This window comes from Halyomorpha halys, unplaced genomic scaffold, assembly GCF_000696795.3.
Source record: "Halyomorpha halys isolate HHAL.00 unplaced genomic scaffold, Hhal_1.1 Scaffold954.1, whole genome shotgun sequence".
Taxonomy (NCBI): domain Eukaryota; kingdom Metazoa; phylum Arthropoda; class Insecta; order Hemiptera; family Pentatomidae; genus Halyomorpha; species Halyomorpha halys.
The window spans coordinates 413,306-424,025 of NW_027110506.1; positions in this window are offsets into that span (position 1 = coordinate 413,306).

Consider the following 10,720-nt stretch of genomic DNA (forward strand, 5'->3'; position numbering starts at 1 on the left):
GTGAAGCAGTTCGATCGACAAAATAAAGAAATGGATACAAGAAAAAGAAAAAGAAAAGAAAAACGTTGAACAAGAAAAATGAAAGAAATAATATTTTAGGAAAAGAGAAAAAAAGAACAGTTTCGTCGATGAATAATGTTAATTAGTAGTAGAAAGCAAGTTATGCGAGGACGCTACAAAGATAAAGAAGACAGGCCACTGAAGAGTACAAAAAAATAAAGGAGTAATGTGAAGCAGTTCGATCGACAAAATAAAGAAATGGATACAAGAAGTGTTGGTAAATTTTGAAATAAAAAATTGTAGAGGTTCCTATAACAAAAAAATAAATAATAAAGGTTTTTAAACCATGGTCATGTTTTTGTAAACATAAAGTAGTTCAATTTGTCGATAGTTGACAAGGAACATGACTAGATAAGATGAAACTAACGGGTGACACCCGTTATATCTCGGAGGATGGTAACCTCGTCCTACCAGGTACTATTTCGATAAACACGAGGAAGGAATGCAGACTTGGAGGGTAGCTAGCCTCCACAGTCATGCAGGAAGGTGCCTCCGTTCTGCCGGGTACTATTCCGACAGAGGCGAAGGAGAAATGTAAGCCCGGAGGGTAGCTAGGTAAGTAGAGGAGAGAGATCATATGAAGAGTTACAAAAAATAACAACCATTTAGATATTATAAACCGTAGCTATCTTAAGTAGTGACTGGGGATCAGTGATGTTCTCTTTAAAACCCTTATTACCTAGTGCATATGGCTGTGACCGAGAAGCGTTCTTATCTTATCTGCTTGAGGTAGTTTCGTGCGTTATTTTGCCATCGTTTATTTATTATTTTATCGACATTGCTAAGTAGTATGTACAAAATTAATAATATGTTTTTATAAAATACAATAATATATAAATTTGAGAGCTTTGGTAAGGCTGCGCTCTAGTGGATTGTTGTTGAACTCTTTGTTCCTCTCGCTACAGATTCTTGGGAGAGTTGAAGTCATAGATATAATAAAGCTATAAATCTTTACAGAAATTTTTACTGCAACTTGGATATAAGTCGGGTGCTGATTTAATTCAAACGATCATCTGCTATATTCAGGGGATCCATGAGAACTTCCACAAAATATTTTTAAACATATCTGATATGCCCAATCATACTAATTTGTCAAGTACCAGTCCAGCAAAAACACTCCCCATCCTGAACCTGATTCCACCCATTCAGTTGAACTTTAATAATGCCTCTCTTCACCGATTCCTCTTCTCCCACGCCCTAAAGCTTTCAATCTTTCTGAGTTTAAATATCTAATAAATAAATTAAAGCCATGAAAATCTTCTGGATGCGCCCTTTTCCTTTTCCAGATCCTTCAACAACTTGCTAATATACGTGTTGTATTCCTTGCCAATCTATACTATTTTATCCATCACGCAACTCACTTTCCTTTGATGTAGAAACACTCCATAACTATCTTTTCCTCTGAACAGGCAAACCTACCAATAATACTTTGTCATATTGACCAAATAGCTTACTCTTGAACCTTTTAAAAGTTTTTGAAAAACTCCTAATTTCAATATACCTCTTTGTATCAGTTTGGATTTCGCTCAGTTTATTCCTCGGTACTACAAGGTTTTTGTGTTGCTGACCATGTATCCTATGCACTCGAAAGCAAGCAAGATTGCACTGGTGCCTTCATGGATATAGCTCAAGCTTTCGACCGGATTGTCTTTCAAACTCACCAGTCCTTATACTTAGTTCCGCGTTGAAATCATCAATTATTATTTAGTTGAGCTGGTGTTTCCCAAGGCAGCCTTCTGGGTCCAGTTCTCTACTTGCTCTTCACCGCTGGTATCTCAACAAATCTCAATACCTTCCTGGCGATTTTCTGATTCCTAATTGAGCCCTGTCATAACAATCGGCACATTAAAGTCAACGAATCAAAATGCAAGCTTATTAAAGTTCTTTTCTCTGTATGTTTTACTTTTTTAAGGCTCTAATATTAATACTTTATTGTTGTTATTATCTTTCTATTTTATTTATTTTTTTCATTATTAGTATTGAATTAACACTTGGAGCTCTAATATCCCTTGATTGTGGCAGCTGTATTCTTAACTTCTCATTATCAAGTTAGTGGTGAGGAAATATGTCCTGATATTGTATTTTGCCAAAATTAAGATTTTTTATTATTTATGTTTAGCTATGTAGTCAATTTATTTATCTTTAAAATGGACATCTGTAGTAAACAGGTTTTAATAAGTTGTATCTTTGCTAGTACAAATTCGATTTGCTCGATTTTTTTTTGTCCTGTGAACTTAATTATTTCCCAAATGAGTAAATATGTGTATATCATTTCTTGAATAACTTATCTATACTCATTGAGCATGAAGGAGAAGCTAGATTTGAAACAAGCAGGTTTGAGCGGTTGGGTTGGGATGTTATCTGTAAAAACTGTATAAAGAATAGGACCAAGGATACTACCCTGACGTACATCAGCAGACTGAGGAAATAGGGACGAATAAGCGCTGTTGTGATTTACTTGAAAAAGTCTGTCGGAGAGATAAGAGCGGATAATGAGGAAGTACATAGGGGGTAGGAATTTACGGATCTTGTATAGCAGTCGCGGGAACCAGACTCGATCAAAAGCCACTTCTAATTTATATTTATTCTTTTCGCCTCGATATATTTTAAATATCATTAATGGTTGGAGAAGTTTATCGGGAGATGCGGTCAGCAAAGAACAACATAAATAAACAAGACCATATTTATTTATTTTATGCCGACGTTTCGACCTGAGTTTCTGGTCTTCATCAGGGGTTATGGCGTAGAAGGTAGGCCAACCTTGGGTTCGCCGTCTAATAAATTTCTATCCGCCCAGGCTGGAATCGAACTTTAGATTAAATAATCTGTAGAGCTCATTCGCTTATTGTTATTCGTGTTTTGTCACGAATTGAAATTCCAGATAAAACATTACAGTATTGCTGTTCGATCTCCTTGATAAGGTAGGCTAAAAATAACTTCAAGTATGGAGATTTTTGAAAAAGTTTAATTATAATACAATATTTAATTAATACAAAACATTAATTTATTCAAGGTGATTCACTGATGACCAACTAAGAGAAATTGTGAATATATTCTCATAGTTAATGATTTATCCAAGTGTTTTAAAAGGTTTAGTCGATGTGAAATATTTATAGTTTTTTTATATATATCTATTGTTAAGTGTTTTGGAAATTTATAGATATCATTTCCTCATTTTCTCAATTGTTTTCAAATAAGTAATGAAGTAACTTAGTCCTTTTAAATTTGGTTTTTATCAGACTTAATAACTTGCTAAGTTCTCACATTGGAAGGTCACATCTTGAAATAAACAAGATAATTATTATAGTTTATTATTAGGGGTAATTGGGCATGGATCCTCTCTATAGAGTGAGTATCTTTAATCGGGAGGAACCTTTGTGGTTGAGCGTGATTCTGACCAAATCATCTTGCACAACCGTTGGTCATGAAACAGCATGGCCTTAACAAGCTCCGAATCCGAGGCCATGCAGTGGTACATTTTTTCTTTATAGTTTATTACTCATTTTTGTGAGTAGAAGAAAGAGATCTCGGTGGAAATTTTTGAAGTTCTGAAAATTTGTTCATTAAGGTTTTGGGCGGAAGGAGCAAAGATTCTATTAAAATTATTAGATAAAAAAAAATATTGAAGTGTAATTTGAGAAGAAAAAGTTGAAAAAACGTATACAAATATATATAATTTATTAAAAATTCCTTTATTAAAGTCAATATAGATTCACTTTTGAAAATTCGAGATGAAAAAGAAGTTTTTTTTTAAAATTATTATGGAAGTATTTCATGTAGATAAGATAAATTTTTATTGACAATGTTGATTTGTAATATCTTCTTGACAGTGGATACTTGGAATTTTTAAATAAAATTTGTCAAAAAAGAATTTTATTTTTCAGAAATCGATAAATTAACTTTTGATACAAAACTATTCAACTATTATAACCTGAATAGGTTTATTTATTTGTTTATTTTTGTATTTGTTTAAAATTCTACTTATCAATATTTTTATTATCTACCATTTTTAAGAAGATTACTGAGCCCAAACATGTTATTATGGGCTAATTCAAAAGCTAATTAATTTAACTTAAAATTCATTCTGCATGATTGTTTTCGTAGAACGAATATTGTTTACGATATTCACAATATAAGAGGGGATATTAATTTTTTTTTACTTTTTGGGGAGAAAGGTCAAATTCCCTTTTATTTTGGGATATATCATGAGGGATATTCGTTCTACGAGAGCAATAATATTGAATAAATTTAATCAATTTTGATTACAGCCCAAAATATAACGTTTTGGCTCAATGGTTCTGTTAAAATTGGGTGATCAATAAAAATATAGAAAAGTAGATTTTAATTGAAAATTTTGAAAAAAAAATTGTATAAAAATAATTTCCTTTTAATAAATATAAAATGCTAACAGGATGTACAGTATAAGAAGGAATTATTTCTCATACGGTTATTATTATAAATTAATAATCATCAAGTGGGCAATTTTTCATATATTCAGAGGCAATTATGGACGGACTGGAAAGTTGGCCGTTTATTAAGTGTACTCCATAAACTTGATGATTTAGATTTGGAATTTTTTAAAGATAACTTAAGTCTATTTGAGATATGGGTGGTTTTGATTTGAGAGTTGTAGGAAGAGGTTCTGAAAATTTTATAGTTTACTTAGTGTGTTCACAATGTTTCAAGACTGGTCTCGGAACCAAAAATTTACTAAACATTTTTGTACAACGAACTTAAAGTCTCCAATAAAACATACCCCTTCCAGTGTTTTTTCCATTGTTCATAGGCTCCCTGGAACTCTTCATGTGGGGGGGCTTTTAAGGGTCCCGTCGAAGCTATCATTAAAATCGTGTCGTATTGCTTCCCTATCTGATCTATCTTTATTCAGTGATACAATATGAAGTCGTTTGGATATAAGCATTAGTTGTAGGGTGGTTGAGAAAGTTTTGCCTCGTTGAACTGGGCCAAAGCTTCGGCCTCTGTTTTCAAAATTTCATTACTTATTTTTCCTAATTCAAACAACAAAGAAGTAATAAAAACGACTTTTTTCTTGCCGTAGAGACTGTCTTTGGTTAGTTTTACGCAGGAGTGCTCCGCCATTTGAAGGATCGAGTATACGGATTAAGGTGAAAGATGAGTCGATTAAACTCGATTACATCAGTCAAAGTAGCTTCGACGAATTCTCTTAAAGCCTTCCACGAAATAAGTTCCGGGGAGTCTATAAACAATGGAAAAAACACTGACAGTGTGTTAATGCCCGGGGGTCATATATTGAAAACTTTAAGTTTGTTGATCATATCAATTTCGATTTTTATTCTGATGAATGTTTTGTTCAGTGGCTTCGTTTTAAAATGAGCGCGAGTTGAAACTTACTGACGGAATGTTCATTGATATAGAGACCGGAAGGAAGTCCCGGCAGAAAAAATTGAATTCAAAAATAAATAATTCTTAATCAGCATCCCAGGATAATAATGATCAATTTTTAGAACTATTCTAAAACTTTAGAGAAAGTTTTTTTCCTTTCTGTCCCCCATGTTCATATAATAATATGTACATTCAATAGTATAATTTTCCATTTATATGTAAATGAAATACAGTGCTTCTCATAATTTTGACTCATTATCGACTTATTTCAATATTGAGAACTATTGTAGACCGTGTCAAAAAGTCGGAATGGACAATTTTGATTCAGAACATTTGTCTCGCCTGGTTGTGGAGGACTATCTTTCAAATAGGATGGACTGTAATGAATTACCTATAAGGCAGAAGCTATGAAGAGACGTTTTTAGAAGTCATGACATTCTAAATATTTTACTAGTTTTCATTTTCGGGACTATGCCAAGATACTGGATTTTGAAGCGCTGAATTCTTGTCCATTATAATCGAAGTTGAAAACGTAAATAAAACAAAAATGATTTTTAATAGCCTTGTAAAAAAAAAAAAATGTACAGGCGTAAAAATTAGGTCGAAGTATTAATAGACAGATAATTAAAGGCTTTTATGTGAACGTTTTGAAGTATGACAGGATTGTGACATAGAATGTTATAACTTTCTAGTTGAAAATGACGGATGTAATCGATGGTATGATCCTGGAATGTTCGTACAAGGAAAAATTATTCTGGATTTGGAAACGATTCATGTGGTGCTAATTGAAATCCTACACAATGAAGAATAGTGATATCATAATGACATTAAATATTTTCAAGGATTGCTCTCTATTCATTTCAGTGATATTTTCTCATAACTGAAAAAGCTGAAGGCAAAATTAAGTCTGATTATGTGCTTATCACATTTTATGTAAGGTTTACAACAAATATCATTAGTTCAAAGCCACAAAGATGGTAGTCATATAAGTGGTTAACTATGGTATATTCTTAAGTGTTGGTTCAAAGTTGGTTTTTAGAAAGACATTTAATTAATATGACGTAACCTCCTGAGATTTTATTAGATCTGAGTTTAAAATTGATCTGTTAGTACAAGTCTTAACCAACTGTAATATATACAAAAATAAAAAGAAGTAATAAATTGCTAAGTGTGATTGGATAATTGTTAACTGAGGATGTGGCTGCAATAAGGGTTCATAGTACAATAGTCCCTTTACTTGGAAGATATTTTAATTTCTTCCTTTAGGACGTGACTGAGCATGTTGAGCCACAATCATAGCATTGTCCTGTAGGAAATGGTCTGGCCCAGCTCTAATAGCGTTTCGAACCCTCGGAATCTCGACTTTCCCACTCTGGCTAGAACAGGTTGGAAACCTGTAGGTTACTACTTCATTCCTGCCCCCAAGTTCGAGAACCTACGGATGTTAAGCACTAAATAAACAAAACAAATCTGTTCCTAATATCTCTGGCCGGATTCGAACCGGCACCATCACAGGATAGGATAGAAGTTTCGAAGGCCTATATATAAATGTTCTGTGGTTACACTATTGCATCTCTTTACCCCATCCAAACTATAATACTACTTCTTGACCCGACTCTGATCGGAATTTGTGTCAATTACAGTTAAAACTGTGTATCATATATTTTTTTCTGTGGCTAAATTTTGATTTTCATTACTTACTCTACATAATTACAAGTAAATTGAGATTAAATTATAAATTTATTTTTAAACTATGTATGATTCCATGAAATTCTTAAATATAAAGATGTGAAAACATTTAACATAAACATTTAAGTAATCTATAACTCAAAAACCATTCGACGTACAAATGTTTATTAATACTCAAGATAAAACAAATTTAATGTACCATAAAGTTGTTTATGACGTTTATAAACGTGCTTATCCTACTCCTTCGTAGGAGTAGTAATTTTAATGATATTAAACAATGTTGGTTTCTAACTGTTCTGCACCATCAGACGTACAGATGTCTGCCAGCACTCAAAATAAATCGCTATATTAGGGCTCATATTTTAGCAAATTTACTCTACTTTAAATGATGTTCTATTAGGCATTTTATTGTTGTTGGTAGTTTTAAAGATATAGAGCTCCGAATGAAAAATTAATATTTTTTAACTTGACATAGCTGCCAATTTGTGTTCACCCTACCTATACTTGGCAGACTCATCAATTTTGACTAATGATTTTACATAGTCTTCATTAAATTAATAAAAAATGGGGGTAAAATATTTGCCTTTTTTTTCCTTTCGGGCTCATGTGTACATTGAGATTATTTCACTGATAAGGTTCATTTGATGTAATAATGAGGGTAGAGTTTATTAAGAAATAATATTATCCATACAGATTATATTTTAAAACTATTTCCACACCATAAAAAATATATGTACATATTGAATTTCAGTATTTTTTTCTGATTAAAGAAGACTTTCAAATATCGATCGGCTGTGATTGCCAGAATTTATCCTGTGGTAGTAGACTGACCTGGAAAAATTAAAATATAATTAATTATTTAGTTACAACAATCAAGTTACATGGAAGAGACCACGTTAGATCCATAGCATCAAATTGCTGGAGTTCAGTTTAAAGTAATAAACCAAATCACGATGTTAGTTAATTATACCACACACAACCTATAATCAGTGTTTATTTTTAGAGGTTTCTAATTTTTTATGTGATTTTTGTATTTTTGCATTCAGAATGAACGATGGTCTCAGCAAAGGGGATTATCAAGGAATAATAAATATTTATATTGTATTGATTTTCTTAAAAGATATAGGAATAGTATTTAGTTTTAGCATTAATTAAAAATATCGATATTTCGCGTCATATGAATAGGTTGCTTAGTAAGGATTAATTTAAATTCAAATTAGGATACTAAGAATAAGTTATGTGATGCAGGTACCGCATCAGATTTTGGTATTGCATTTGTATAATTAAAAAAATTAATTCCCTCCATAAAATTCCCTTTTAACCGAGAAACAGTTTTATGCACACATATATTGCCTATTAACGTAGGATTTCTATCAGGATTAGATATCTTGGTCGAGAAAAGACGCCTTGCGAAGAAAAGAGTACTTGCGACAGTAAGGATAGTTCTAGGAAGGATAGTGCTACTTCAACTGTTTGTAATATCGGAAGATAAAAGCATCGCTAGGATACTAGATGATGAATGGCATATATAATAAATTATTATTATCATTGGCTCGACAGACCGTGGAGGTTAAAAGTCTCGCGCGATGGACTAAGGAAATATATCGTGCGTTTCCTGACGTATTTTTTTCACAGGATGGGTTCGTCACTCCCTCGCCTATTTTTTGTGAGTGTCACCCATTGGCTAATATCCGAGGGGAGGCTGTGAGTGAATTTTGTATAATTTTATACTTGAAAAAAAAAAAGAAACCCGGGTAGGCCCGGGGCTCGAATTCATAACCTTTGGGTTGGTAGATAGCCGCGTTGCCACGCTGCTGCCGTCGGCCCAATAATTTATTACCTGTAAGGAATTATTATAGTTACCTTGAGATGAGGTTCCACCCTGCTGGGACCCTGGTGGTAGTGGTGGTGCACCAGGAGGTGCTGTGCCAGTGCCATCAGAGCCTGGGGGACATCCACTGGGTGGAGTGCCACTAGGCGGACCGTTCTGCCCCTCAGCCATAGCCTGAGCAAATTAAAGAAATATTTTTTTTAAATAATAGTTTTTAATGACAGAAACAAAAATCATCAATAATATTAGTTTTTTCTGTATTGCAAGCTGAGTATTGTCAAAAACTTTTAATCTGAAGGTTTTTTTTTTTATCAAGTTTTCTATGTGACGAAAAAAATGTGTCCGTGGTTATTTATATTAATTAAGTATTAGAAAAAAAAAATTAATCGAACTGCATTAAAAAGAAAAATAACTGTACCGGTATAGCAAATGAAGGGTCAGGGATTCAGTACTTGGTAAGAAAGTGGTGTTTCTTAACGGTTGTGCAATGTGGTGATTTGTACTTGATAACGCTATACCTCCAGTTTTTTTCCACAGAGCGAACCCACAGGGTGTACTCATGGCTACAGTTACAGAGTAAATAATTATATGCTACAGCTGGATTCAAACTCAGACCCGGGAGTTGTTACTCAGAGTCCTTCTCCTTTACACAGTACCGGATTAAAAAGAAAAAAAAATCTAAAACCGACTATAATGAATCTTTAGATTTGTTTCAGTGATGAATCCTGGGTAGCAACTAATTCAAAATTAATGGGCAGTGCTTGCTCGAACGATACCAAATTCAGATTTTTTTTTTTGGCACTCTTCTTTAATTCTGCATCACCGGCGATTTCTAGGTCCCGCCTAGAACTGATTATCAGGGTTCTAATGTACTGCCATATTTCAAAATATATGCACTTTAAAGAAAGTATTTATTTTATGACATTATTTAATAAAATACTGACGTAAATGAAGAATATATAATGTTAAACTATTTGCAACTTAATTGAATAGGAACCCAAAATGAGTCTTAATATGAAAATAAATTTTTTGGAACCCATTTTCTCAAAAAATAATTTTTTAATATTTTCTTTAAACTGCAATTGGGATACGATCTATTTTAATTTGGTTTAACTTTTTGAATTTTACTTTATGAAGAGCTGTTATCCCTGTCGAACAGATCCGCTACCTTAGACTGCAACTGGACAAATGACTAACCTGGAATCCTCACACAAGACTGAAAATACAAGAAAGTGCGCGTCGATTCCGACTATTACAGCACTCATTAGACAAACGGTCTAAACTTCAAACTATTACAAAAGACTGATCGACATGACCGTAATAAGGCCTATCTGGACATATGGAGTTGAGCTTTGGGTCTCCACTAAACCTTCGAAATCCTCTCGTATCCAATCCTTACAATCTAAAATCCTTCGTAAAATATAGTCAATGCTCCTTACTTTGTCACAAATAAAATCATCTATAAAGACCAAATGTTCCAAACTCTCTAACCTTTTTTTTTTTTTTTTGTTCCCCCTTCCTGGCATTGCTGCCATACGGGGTTCGGCAACAGTGGGGTAATGCGTTAGAGTTGCGCATGCCACTGTTGCCAATAAACATCTTTTTTTTTTTTTTAAACATTTTATTTTCAAAAATACAAAATTAATGGTGGACCATTTAATTTTTTTGGGACAATTATAAAAACGTGGTGCAGCCCAGCACTCGGTTGAGTGCCTTAAGATGGGGCTACACCTTATCCACCATCATCCGTCCGGTACGTCCAGGACGCCTGGTCCG